This window comes from Rutidosis leptorrhynchoides, chromosome 9 (genome assembly GCF_046630445.1).
Source record: "Rutidosis leptorrhynchoides isolate AG116_Rl617_1_P2 chromosome 9, CSIRO_AGI_Rlap_v1, whole genome shotgun sequence".
Taxonomy (NCBI): domain Eukaryota; kingdom Viridiplantae; phylum Streptophyta; class Magnoliopsida; order Asterales; family Asteraceae; genus Rutidosis; species Rutidosis leptorrhynchoides.
In genome coordinates, this window is record NC_092341.1 from 100,598,736 (window position 1) to 100,611,941 (window position 13,206).

A 13,206-nucleotide genomic window follows, 5' to 3' on the forward strand; every position below is an offset into this window, starting at 1 on the left:
TTTTTCGCCACCTCTTCTTTCAGACGTCATTTCCATTTGCCTCCTCTACCATTAAAGCATGAAACTGTAGCCTCACTATGGAGTCCAGGTAATCCAATCAAATCGCGAGGAAGACGCTAAGTTACAACAGATAACATTTACAAATATTAGCAAAAGAAATTTGATGCGAAGATATGGTATAAATCTAATAAGATAAGAAACTTACCCAAACTTTACCACCGCAAATACGTACTTGAACAAGATGATAATCCATTCGATAATCAGCTATCACATTACTACCAGATTTAACATCATCTGATTCAGTCTCAGACATTTTAAATTGATTCATTTTCACTATTTTTTTATCAACTAATTACACTTGCAAAACTTCTATGTAAAGTTACAAAACGTATTATGCTTATAAGATCTACACGTCTAGGATATATATGGAAATCGCAATGTATAGTTTCATATGACCTGTCGATTTTATCCTATGAGTTTTTTCTATGCAAATTTTTTTTATACATTTGGTGTATATTTATATCATTTAATGCCTATAGAATTTCTTGTTTTAAATTATTCATTCTAGTGAGGCTTTGCTATTCTAAAACGAAATAAATAAAGATTGAAATTTTCAACAAAAATCGTGTCATAAATATTAACAGGCAAATATTCTAATTGATTTTGGTGTTTATAATTACGAAACCGAAATTTATTGACATAATCTCTCAAAATTTAGTCACAAAATTAGTTGATTGACATTAGCGTTTTAATACCGTTGGATTTAGACTTGAGAACATAGCGATTGAGATAGTACTTACAGAAATAACAACACCCATCGGCCTTTACTTACAGATACATGTTTAGAAGGTTTAACTGCTCTTCCAAAAAAATCTCTAACCTTCGATGTTTAATTATTGTGTAGTTTAAGATTATAAAACATCTCAATCTAACACTCTTTAGCCCACTAAAAAAACAACCTTAATGGGCTTCCATAGCCCATTTAATCACCCGCTTACAAAAACAAGCATATGTAACAGTTGAGTTTTAATAATGTGTTTGTTAAGTCAACTTCTACCAAAATACAAAATAAAAACAAATATGTGACCTTTTAAACTTGATTTCCTACATTTATGCCTACAAATCTTTTACTTTTTTAAACAATATTTCATTCCATCGGCTGATCACTCATATATACTTCTAACAAACGTCATCTACATATCTTCTGATTTATATCGAAAACTGTTGATCATCAAACAATGAAGACGAACAAAAAAATAGAAGATGAGCAACAAAAGGTACATGTCTACGCAACCAATTTTCTGTTGCCAATCTCTGTTTAGTTGCAACCCACATGATAACAATTGTGATGTTGTAATAGTACATGTATATTTTTATTTTTTTTATTAATACAGTCCGATTTTATGATTTATCAAGTTATACTATATACATTCTATTTCTACCTTATTCCAGGTATTCATTCTTACTTAATATATTTTTTTTAAAAATTTCCAGAAAGAAAAGAAAAAGGCTGACAATAGAGAAGCAGTAAAGAGATGCCGCAAGAATCAACAGGTTTTATGGATTGAAAAAAAAAAAAATTAAGTTGATTTTAAATCCATATACTAAACATACAATTATTTGTTTTTTAGACATACATGCGAAACTTGAAGCTAAAAGTTATACAACTAAACAAGGATATACAATTGAAAACGAACAACTACATCAGGTACTTTTAGTAATACATGCTTGCAAATAAACATTGAAATTATATACCAAATATGTTATTTAATTTTTCACTCCAAATACAATTACATTAATAAACTGTTATAATACTCTAACAGCTTGGTAGCAATGAAGACATGAATCGTGGTACAATCTAATTTAATATAATTTCTATTCATCCATCTTTGTTATCAAATCATTAATTGAATAATTTTACGTAAACCTTATAACATTTTTTGTTAAAATGTTTATTGAAGATCCTATTAATTTCAGCAAACAATTTAATGATTGGTTTACTGAACACCACCAACGTATACTACAACTTCGTAGAAGATTGATTGGAGAATTTATAGATGACAACATTCTACCAATTGTCGATAACATATTATCACATTTCTATACCCTTTTTAATATTAAAAAACTGCCGCAAAAGTTCATGTGTTTAGTATTATTTATGGAACTTGGATGACTCCTGCTCAAAGATGTACAATGTGGATTGATGGATTACGTCCAACTGATATATTACAGGCAAGTACACGATACCTTCTCTTTAACTTTATTGTTATTAATTATAGACAAAATTACGCGCGTCGTCCCTGAACTTGTTTCCAGCCTTCTCAAGTCATCCTGATTCTTTTTTTTTTTTGCTTGCATCATCCCTGTTCTTCTAAAATATAACATAGGTCGTCCTTCTGTATACATTCCGTCCAATATCTCCGTTAAAGTCAATCATGTGCGAATCATGTGAGGGTATTTTAGTCTTTTAATAACTTGAGGGATGACGAGCGTAATTTTGTCTAATAATAATAATAATAATTTGAGGGACGACGCACGTAGCATGTGCTTATTATTATTATTATTATTATTATTATTACTATTAGACAAAATTACGCGCGTCGTCCCTGAACTTGTTTCCAGCCTTCTCAAGTCATCCTGATTCTTTTTTTTTTTGCTTGCATCATCCCTGTTCTTCTAAAATATAACATAGGTCATCCTTCTGTATACATTCCGTCCAATATCTCCGTTAAAGTCAATCATGTGCGAATCATGTGAGGGTTTTTTAGTCTTTTAATAACTTGAGGGACGACGAGCGTAATTTTGTCTAATAATATTAATAATAATTTGAGGGACGACGCACGTAACATGTGCCTGCTGCTGCTGCTGCTGCTGCTCCTACTACTACTACTACTACTACTACTACTACTACTACTACTACTACTACTATGTGCTTATTATTATTGGGGCAAAATCCATAAAAAGGTAACATGTTATACCACTTTTCCTACTTTAGGTAATATATTTCATTTCGCTATAAAAAAGGAGTGTATTTTCGAAAGTTAATCAAAAGAGGGGTATCGTTAACTTTCTCAGTTAAATGTCAATTTTGCATAACATGTCAAGTCCTTTATCAACCAACGTTTTCAAATCGCGATTTTGACGCACATTTTATATGCGCGAATCCGAAACGCGTTTTTGAAGTGCATTTTCGATGTGCATTTTCGACACGTAATTTCGACGCGCGTTTTTAACGCGCGTTTTCGAGGTGTGTTTTTCGACACATTTCGACGCGCGTTTTCGAGGCGTGTTTTTTCGACAAGCGATTTTCTGGCGTGGTTTCGAGACGCGCGAAAACACGCATCGAAAACGCACATTGAAATCGCGTGTCGAAAAACACGCCTCGAAAACGCCCGTCGAAATCGTGTGTCGAAAAACACACCTCTAAAACACGCGTCGAAATTGCGTGTCGAAAACGCGCCTCGAAAACTCGTTTCGGATTCGAGCATCGAAAACGTGCGTCGAAGTCGCGATTTGAAAACGTTGGTCGATAATAACAATAATAATAATAATAATAATAATTATATTATTATTATTGTTATTATTACTGTTATTATTATTATTATTATTATTGTTATTATTATTATTATTAAATAAAATTACGTGCGTCGTCCCTCAAATTATTATTATTATTATTAGACAAAATTACGCTCGTCATCCCTCAAGTTATTAAAAGACTGAAATACCCTCACATGATTCGCACATGATTGACTTTAACGGAGATATTGGACGGAATGTATACAGAAGGACGACCTATGTTATATTTTAGAAGAACAGGGATGACGCAAGCAAAAAAAAAAAGAATCAGGATGACTTGAGAAGGCTGGAAACAAGTTCAGGGACGACGCGCGTAATTTTGTCTTACTATTATTATTACTATTATTATTATTATTATTATTATATTATGTGCTTATTATTATTGGGGCAAAATCCATAAAAAGGTAACATGTTATACCACTTTTCCTACTTTAGGTAATATATTTCATTTCGCTATAAAAAGGAGTGTATTTTCGAAAGTTAATCAAAAGAGGGGTATCGTTAACTTTTGTTAACTTTCTCAGTTAAATGTCAACTTTGCATAACATGTCAAGTCCTTTATCAACCAACGTTTTCAAATCGCGATTTTGACGCACGTTTTTTATGCGCGAATCCGAAACGCGTTTTCGAAGTGCATTTTCGATGTGCATTTTCGACACGTAATTTCGACGCGCGTTTTCGAGGTGTGTTTTTCGACACACGATTTCGACGCGCGTTGTCGACACGCGATTTTCTGGCGTGTTTTTCGAGACGCGCGAAAAACACGCATCGAAAACGCACATCGAAATCGCGTGTCGAAAAACACGCTTCGAAAACGCGCGTCGAAATCGTGTGTCGTAAAACCCACCTCTAAAACACGCGTCGAAATTGCGTGTCGAAAACGCGCCTCGAATACTCGTTTCGGATTCGCGCATCGAAAACGTGCGTCGAAGTCGCGATTTGAAAACGTTGGTCGGTAATAACAATAATAATAATAATAATAATTATATTATTATTATTGTTATTATTATTGTTATTATTATTATTATTATTATTATTATTAAATAAAATTACGTGCGTCGTCCCTCAAATTATAATTATTATTATTAGACAAAATTACGCTCGTCATCCTTCAAGTTATTAAAAGACTGAAATACCCTCACATGATTCGCACATGATTGACTTTAACGGAGATATTGGACGGAATGTATACAGAAGGACGACCTATGTTATATTTTAGAAGAATAGTGATGACGCAAGCAAAAAAAAAAAGAATCAGGATAACTTGAGAAGGCTGGAAACAAGTTCAGGGACGACGCGCGTAATTTTGTCTTACTATTATTATTACTATTATTATTATTATTATATTATGTGCTTATTATTATTGGGGCAAAATCCATAAAAAGGTAACATGTTATACCACTTTTCCTACTTTAGGTAATATATTTCATTTCGCTATAAAAAAGGAGTGTATTTTCGAAAGTTAATCAAAAGAGGGGTATCGTTAACTTTTGTTAACTTTCTCAGTTAAATGTCAACTTTGCATAACATGTCAAGTCCTTTATCAACCAACGTTTTCAAATCGCGATTTTGACGCACGTTTTTTATGCGCGAATCTGAAACGCGTTTTCGAAGTGCATTTTCGATGTGCATTTTCGACACGTAATTTCGACGCGCGTTTTCGAGGTGTGTTTTTCGACACACGATTTCGACGCGCTTTTTCGAGGTGTGTTTTTTTGACACGCGATTTTCTGGCGTGTTTTTCGAGACGCGCGAAAAACACGCATCGAAAACGCACATCGAAATCGCGTGTCGAAAAACACGCCTCGAAAACGCGCGTCGAAATCGTGTGTCGTAAAACCCACCTCTAAAACACGCGTCGAAATTGCGTGTCGAAAACGCGCCTTGAATACTCGTTTCGGATTCGCGCATCGAAAACGTGCGTCGAAGTCGCGATTTGAAAACGTTGGTCGATAATAACAATAATAATAATAATAATAATTATATTATTATTATTGTTATTATTACTGTTATTATTATTATTATTATTATTATTATTATTATTATTATTATTATTATTATTATTATTAAATAAAATTACGTGCGTCGTCCCTCAAATTATTATTATTATTATTAGACAAAATTACGCTCGTCATCCCTCAAGTTATTAAAAGACTGAAATACCCTCACATGATTCGCACATGATTGACTTTAACGGAGATATTGGACGGAATGTATACAGAAGGACGACCTATGTTATATTTTAGAAGAACAGGGATGACGCAAGCAAAAAAAAAAGAATCAGGATGACTTGAGAAGGCTGGAAACAAGTTCAGGGACGACGCGCGTAATTTTGTCTTAATTATATTACTATATTTACTGTTTGTCAATAACACATTATTAACGATTTGTACAATAACATCTAATCACTTAAAATTGATTATCACAGTTGATCAAAAACCATGTTGAGGTTTTTGGACGCCAACTTCTGGAAATAGACAATTTGTCATCCAATATATCAAAAGAACAGATTGCACTAACTTCAAAGTTTACAAAATTAAAAGCCACGATATCAAGTACTTTAATAGGGCCAGAATTTGTCAACGAAGCGGCAATGACAAGTTATTACAATTCAATGTTATCTTTAGTTGGAAAGCTTACTATTATGCATAACTTTATGAATGAGGTATAATGAATCATAAACTTCATACAACTTCTAATATTTTAAAATCCTTTTTCAATTTTATGTAATCGATTCCAAAATTAATGTTCTGATTCTTGATAGGCTGATGAATTACGACAAAAGACTTTCTCAGGGATTCACAAGATACTAACAACAAGACAACGAGTTATGGCATTATTTACAATTCATGATCACCTCAACCGATTAACTACATTGTCGAACATGTTGGAGACTACAACCAACCTTTGAGAAACTCATCCACAAGTCTTGAATATTTTACTTGGATTTGCTTGTTTTTATTTTTTATATACTTTTGGGTTTATTTTTTAACCTATTACAATGTGTACCACATAAGTAATTATGGGTTTCATGTTTGTTCAAACTTATTAATATATTTATTGTTTGCTATTTTGCTACTTTTATTCTTTAAAACACACAATTACCAAAGTCTCGCGAATTTGCGGGTCTTTAACTAGTTTCATTTATTTTTCAAAAAAACTCACATACTTTTTTCAAAAATTAAAATCGACCTCCCAAACAAGGGGGTAAAGTGTCAAATATCTATTTTCATAAAAAAATCTTAAATAAACTCCATCCAAATATTCAACGGGTCCTATCTTCTCGCTCGCAACAAGTTAAATTTTTCCGGCACCATCGTTAAACTCGAAATAATTTTAGAACACAATGTCACTAACTATGCACAAAACGGACTCTTTTACAAAATGATAAGAACAAATATGTGGAAAATGATGACTTACTTCAATCAAATTCAATTCTGGGATGAAGAAAGAGTAGCCGTGAATATGGAGGACTGTTATTTATTATTCCGATTAAGAAAGACAATCAAAATGTCCAAATCGTAATTTTTCTAGGGTTACGATGAAGAATCTTAAGCGGGAGTTATTTTTTAAAATTTAAAAGAAAAAGAAAATCGTGGTGTTACAAAATTATTTTCAGAAGCGGAGTATTTCTTTTGACTTTTAACATCAAGAATTAAAAAACACGAAACTTATTGCATAGATGGTCCCTTTATGATTAGTTGAAATTTTGAAAGTGATTAAATATATTAATATATTATCCCCTGATTACTCATGTCAACACATATTTTTTCCCCACCAACTGGATAACCTATGTGACTCATTATCAATTATCAATCAATCAATATCAATATAATTATAATAACTGAAATTTATTCAAACTCAAAAAAAAGCCATACATAAGTATAAATCTAGCTTAAGCTGCAATAATGGTGGTTTCGGCTTTATGAGACATTAGACAGCTCGTTATCAACAAATGCAAACAAAGGAGTCGATATCAAAGTAAATATAAAGTGTGTATCAATTAAGAAACATAAAAGTTACTGTTTACCTTTGCCTATAATGGTAATTTCATTTTTTCTAACATATATCATTTAAGAAACATGGAATTTAGTGTTCATCTTCGATATAATGGCAATTTCATGTTTTCTAATATATTTTCAATTAAGAAACATGGAATTTAGTTTTCATCTTCGCTATGATGATAATTTCATGTTTTCTAAAAGAAACTAGTTAATTAATTTATTGTTAATATATAGTAAATTAGCCATGTAAATGAGTCGAGCTACTCGAGAACTACTCGAACATGACTCGGTAAAAGCTGGATTCGAGCCGAGCCTAAACAAGCTCGAGCCTGAGCTTGAACTATATTTGTAACAACCCGACTTTTTTCGTTACTATCGTTACTTGTCCGTTAAATATTTAACGGTGATTACTTAAAACTTTATGCGTTTAATGGATTTAAATGCATACTTGATCCTAGTGGATTACGTGAATATGTTTATATTAATTGATGAACTTGTTTCGAATGATGAAATACCTAGAAAACGACACGATTAAGAAAATCGCCTAGAAAACTTTTCAGTTTACGGAACTCAGAAAAACGATAAAATAATTATTTTTAATAATTATTGACTTTATGAAAAACATATTTAATTTATTATATATTTAATGAATTAAACTTGGTGGGATGCGTTTTAACGACCGGTTAACGTTCCGGGAACCCGATACGGTTAACGGCAACTAGAAACGAACCACACTTTGCGTACTAGCAAGCCAAAGCATAATGTAATTTAATTTTAAAAATTATATTATATAATTATTATGTTTTAAACATACTTTCAATTTATTAGAATTTATATAGATTAAAAACGCGAGAAATTGACGTTTAACGTTCCGGTTTGTATTTTCGGCTAAAGACACCTAACGGGCTACACAGGGAATGCATCAACTAGTCAAGACAAGCCCATGGACTCCCTCTTGGACCCTCATGGCCGAAATCCCCCTAACCCCACCCATTTATGTAATTAAATTGAGCCCATGTTGCTAACTAGTGATTAAGGCCCTAAACTAATTAAGGAATTAGGTATAAAAAGGCATTTAATCACAATTCTTCCACCCATAACCCTAAGTCACGAATTTTGCAGCCCCAAACCCCCTCTCCATCGTCATTTTTCATCATCATCATAATCATCATCAATTTTGATTATTTGCTCTTGCGATCTACACGAAAGTGATCGCTCTTGTCATTCTCTACGCGCTAGTATAATTCAATTGGTGTTTAAAGGTATATTTGCTAACCCTAATTTTATTAGATCAGTTTTTATTCAATTTCATAGTGTAATCATGTCTAGTGCTCAATTAAATGCGATTAGAGTTGTCGTTAGTCGTTAAATTGCTCGATTGTTGTCGTTTGCATGTCTCACGAATTTGTATGCTATGGATCTGATCAAATTGGTTCATGTACTGATCTTTTATTATATCTAGATGAATAGATGCCGAAAAATTAATAAGTTTGGACTTTGATTTCGCTATCGTATGCTTAAGTTATGATTAATCGAAGTTTCGTTAGGGTTTTACATGATATACGAATTTTCTGAGTTATGTGCTTTGTGATTTAATTATTGAAATGATAACCATTGTAATCTTTGTTAAAAAGCATGCAAGTTTTGGACTTAAGATTTGCGTCAAAAGCTTTTGTTATGCTCTCGGTGTGTCAAAACGAAGATTTGTGTTTTATAGTGAGCTAAAATTGTTTTCGTAGTCACGAGAAATGACCTAACAAGAATTATAAGTTGATTGATACCTTTATCTTCTGGAATATGATTATTTATATGTTCCTAAGCATGTTACATTTGTATTCCAACTTCTGAAAATATGATTTGCTATGTGTTTTACGTTACTCTAAATGACATGTCTGATTGTTGTTTAATAACTAAAAGTCTGACTTTAGTGAATTAACTGTACAAATTGGCTACATGAAAGTCTTTGGTTATTTTACCACTAAAACTGTGGAATGTCTGGAGTAAGCTTCAATTGGTCGTTCATTAAAAGCTATTTTTGATTTTAAATGAGAATATTTCTAAAACCGATGCGCGTGCAGAAACTGATTTGGTAAACTGTAACTAGACCCTTTCTGAAACTCGACTTGTAGACATCGTATGAGGGTCGGGTTAGACTTTTTGGAATCAATTTTGAGTCTAGTTGTGATCTGAAGTTTTCCATGTTTTCATGAGTTTTGTGCTAAGAGTTATACTCGTTTCTTTCTGTGATGCGCGTATTCTAAGGACATGCGATAAACTGCGAATGTGCAAATTGTGAACTATGAGTTGTAACATGTTATTTGACTTAGGTTTGACATGTTGACCATGATTGCATGACCTACTGAGATGTTTGACTTTAGTTGACCACTTTGACCGAGTTGACTTTTGAGTTGACTTTGGTTGACTTTTGTTGACTTGCTTGGACTAGTTGACTTTTAATTGCATGTTGAGTCAGTCTGAGCACTAGGACTATGCGTACACTATGGGTTGATATAGTGTGACCTATATGTATACTTAAGATGACCTACTTGACTAGGTTGCGTTGTTCGGTCGTTATAACAACCCTCATTTTTTCACTCTGAAATGACTAAAATGCCCTTAGGGTTTCTTTGTTGTCTCGTACATTATTATTAGGGTTGTTATCCGGACATAATAAATGAAGTAATTAATACTCGTAAACTAAACCCTAACCCTAAACATTTATTGTAAACCCTAACCCTAATACTCGTATTGAATGAACTATAATTAATTAAATGATCGTATTTATTACTCTAACTCTAACTCTAACCCTAACCCTATTATTATTATTATTATTATTATTATTATTATTATTATTATTATTATTATTATTATTATTATTATTATTATTATTATTATTATTATTATTATTATTATTATTATTATTATTATTATTATTATTAAATGTATATACTATGTATTAATATGTATATAATATATGTTAATATAAATAAAATGTAATGAGTATATACTCATGTGTATATATATAAAATGTATATGTATTGTGTAATGAGTATAAAATTTATAAAACATATTTATAAGTATAACTATGCCGAAAATAAATAAATAAATAAATATATATATATATATATATATATATATATATATATATATATATATATATATATATATATATATCGATTAATATATATAAATAATAAAATGATATAAAAATGCAAAATAATTCTAGAATGTTCCTTATTTAAAAAAAAGAAAAAAAAGAAAAAAATGGGAGTCGGCCGAATAAAAGGAAAAAAAATATTAATTAAATTGCAAAATTGTTTTTATTTGGCTCCAAGTAATTGAAAAACTATATAAAGACATCCACCCCCATTATTTTTCATCACAAATTTTGGGAGCAATTCACAACCCTAAAAATTATATGTAAGTTTTTTTTTTCTCTTTTTTCTTCTTTCGATTTTTTTTTTTCTCTTCTTTCTTTTTTTTCGGCCGAATGAAAAAAAACAAAAATAATATTTTACAAGCTTAGATAAATTGAACCTTTACATGATAATTATTAAATTGATGAATGGGATTATAAAATTTAATTTTTCCAAAAATAAATTTATTTTTGTATTTTTTGTATTTTGTTTATGTTTTACTCGGCCGAACCTTAAATAAATATATAATAATTATATATCAAGTTTATTAAAATATATATTATGCACGATGATTATTACTAATAAATATAAGATTCTGGAAAAATAATTTTAGTGATTAATAATACGATTTTATATTTTATTTAATTAGAAACAGTTTATTATATATATATATATATATATATATATATATATATATATATATATATATATACGGTATACGCATATATTTATAAAAAATAATAGGAAAAAGGCTATTTAAATTATACAATTATTTTTACAAAAAAGTATGATATTACACTTAATTATTTAGGTCAGTACACAATTTATAAAAATTAAATTCGAATTTATATAGATTAATAATACTTTTATGGACCGAAAATCATTAAATAATGGAATAAATAACAAATAAATATAATAATTAAATATTTACTGATAAAAACACTTATTATTAATATTCTACACTAAAACATATTTTTATATATTATTTGGATTAATATAACAATTATTTTCATTATATAATGTATTCGATGTATATATGTATATATTTTGGAATTAAATTATTTAAACACATAAAAATACTAAAAATAATTTTTACAGAATATATTTAGTTATTAAAAGTTAATAGAGTCAAAAATTTGATTTATATATATTTATAGGTATTTAATCTATATTTACTATTTATTCGGTTATATTTAAAATAAATAAAAAGATAGTAAATATGTAAAACATCAAAAATAATAATAAACTTTTTAGAAACTATTAGAATAGTGTAGGGGTTTATAAAAATAATTTTTGTAATTATTGGAATATTATTTATAATTAAAAATGAAGTGTAATGTTTATAATATAAGTTAATAATAGTAATAGTACATTATTAATAAATACTTACATTATAACTTATTAAAATACTTTAGTTATTTTATAATAATTAAAAGTTAATAATAAATAATAGCACTAACCATAGTAATATATTATTAATAAATAATTAAAAGATAACTATAAATACTTTCATTAAAAGTATGAATTAAATAAATACTAGGTCAATAATAAATATAATATAATAACATAGATTATGACTTAGACATAGTGTGAAGGTTATAATCGAAAGATAGCGTGCACTATATACGAACCTCACCGCTACATATGGCCTAGGGTGGTCCTTGTTGCCTTATGGGAACCGTTTGTGGATTTCGAATGCCAAGACATAGATTCTGGTCAAGAATCCTGGGCGCCCGGTAACAACTGATCATCAGAGTGACTTGTATGATAGCAACGAGATTTGGTTAATGGTGTACAACGTCTTGCTAAAGATTGTAATCTGAACTTTCTATAATTGGAAGTTACTAAGAATGGAAACTTTCCATAAATAGTAACTTTCCGAAAATGGAATTTCTTTTAGAAAACCATCATCATTAGTATAGTTATTATACTTATGTCTGTTAGGCAATATCTGATCGTACATTCTATCTCTAGGTTGAGATCTCGATCACGTTCTTTCGTTCAATTCATTTCTCTTGTGGATTAACTTTTCTGTGCTACTAAGATGAACTCATAGCCCCGCTTTTTACATATTTTAATGTATTTTATAAATCTTGGGGTGAGACACATACTTGCTTTAAATGATTTACAATTTAGACACAAGTGCCTAAAATTTTTGATATGCAACTTCATGAGACTATAGTTAACTTGTATTCTTACATGCAAATCCCCGCCATAATATCGTTAATTGCTAGAATTGAAATGTTGCAAGCTTAATTATTGTGAGTAGGCCTATTGAGAGTGACGTCTCTACCCATTGACCTATAGTCAAGGGGGTACATAATAATGATTACCGACACCCGTACAGTGTCAGGGGTTAATGTTTAGCTCGATATTATAACTCATGGCATATTGAATATTTTGATGTTTTTATAAATAAATCTTGTGGTCTAAAACTTAATAATTATTAAACCTATGATGTTCACTCAACTATTGTGTTGACATTTTAA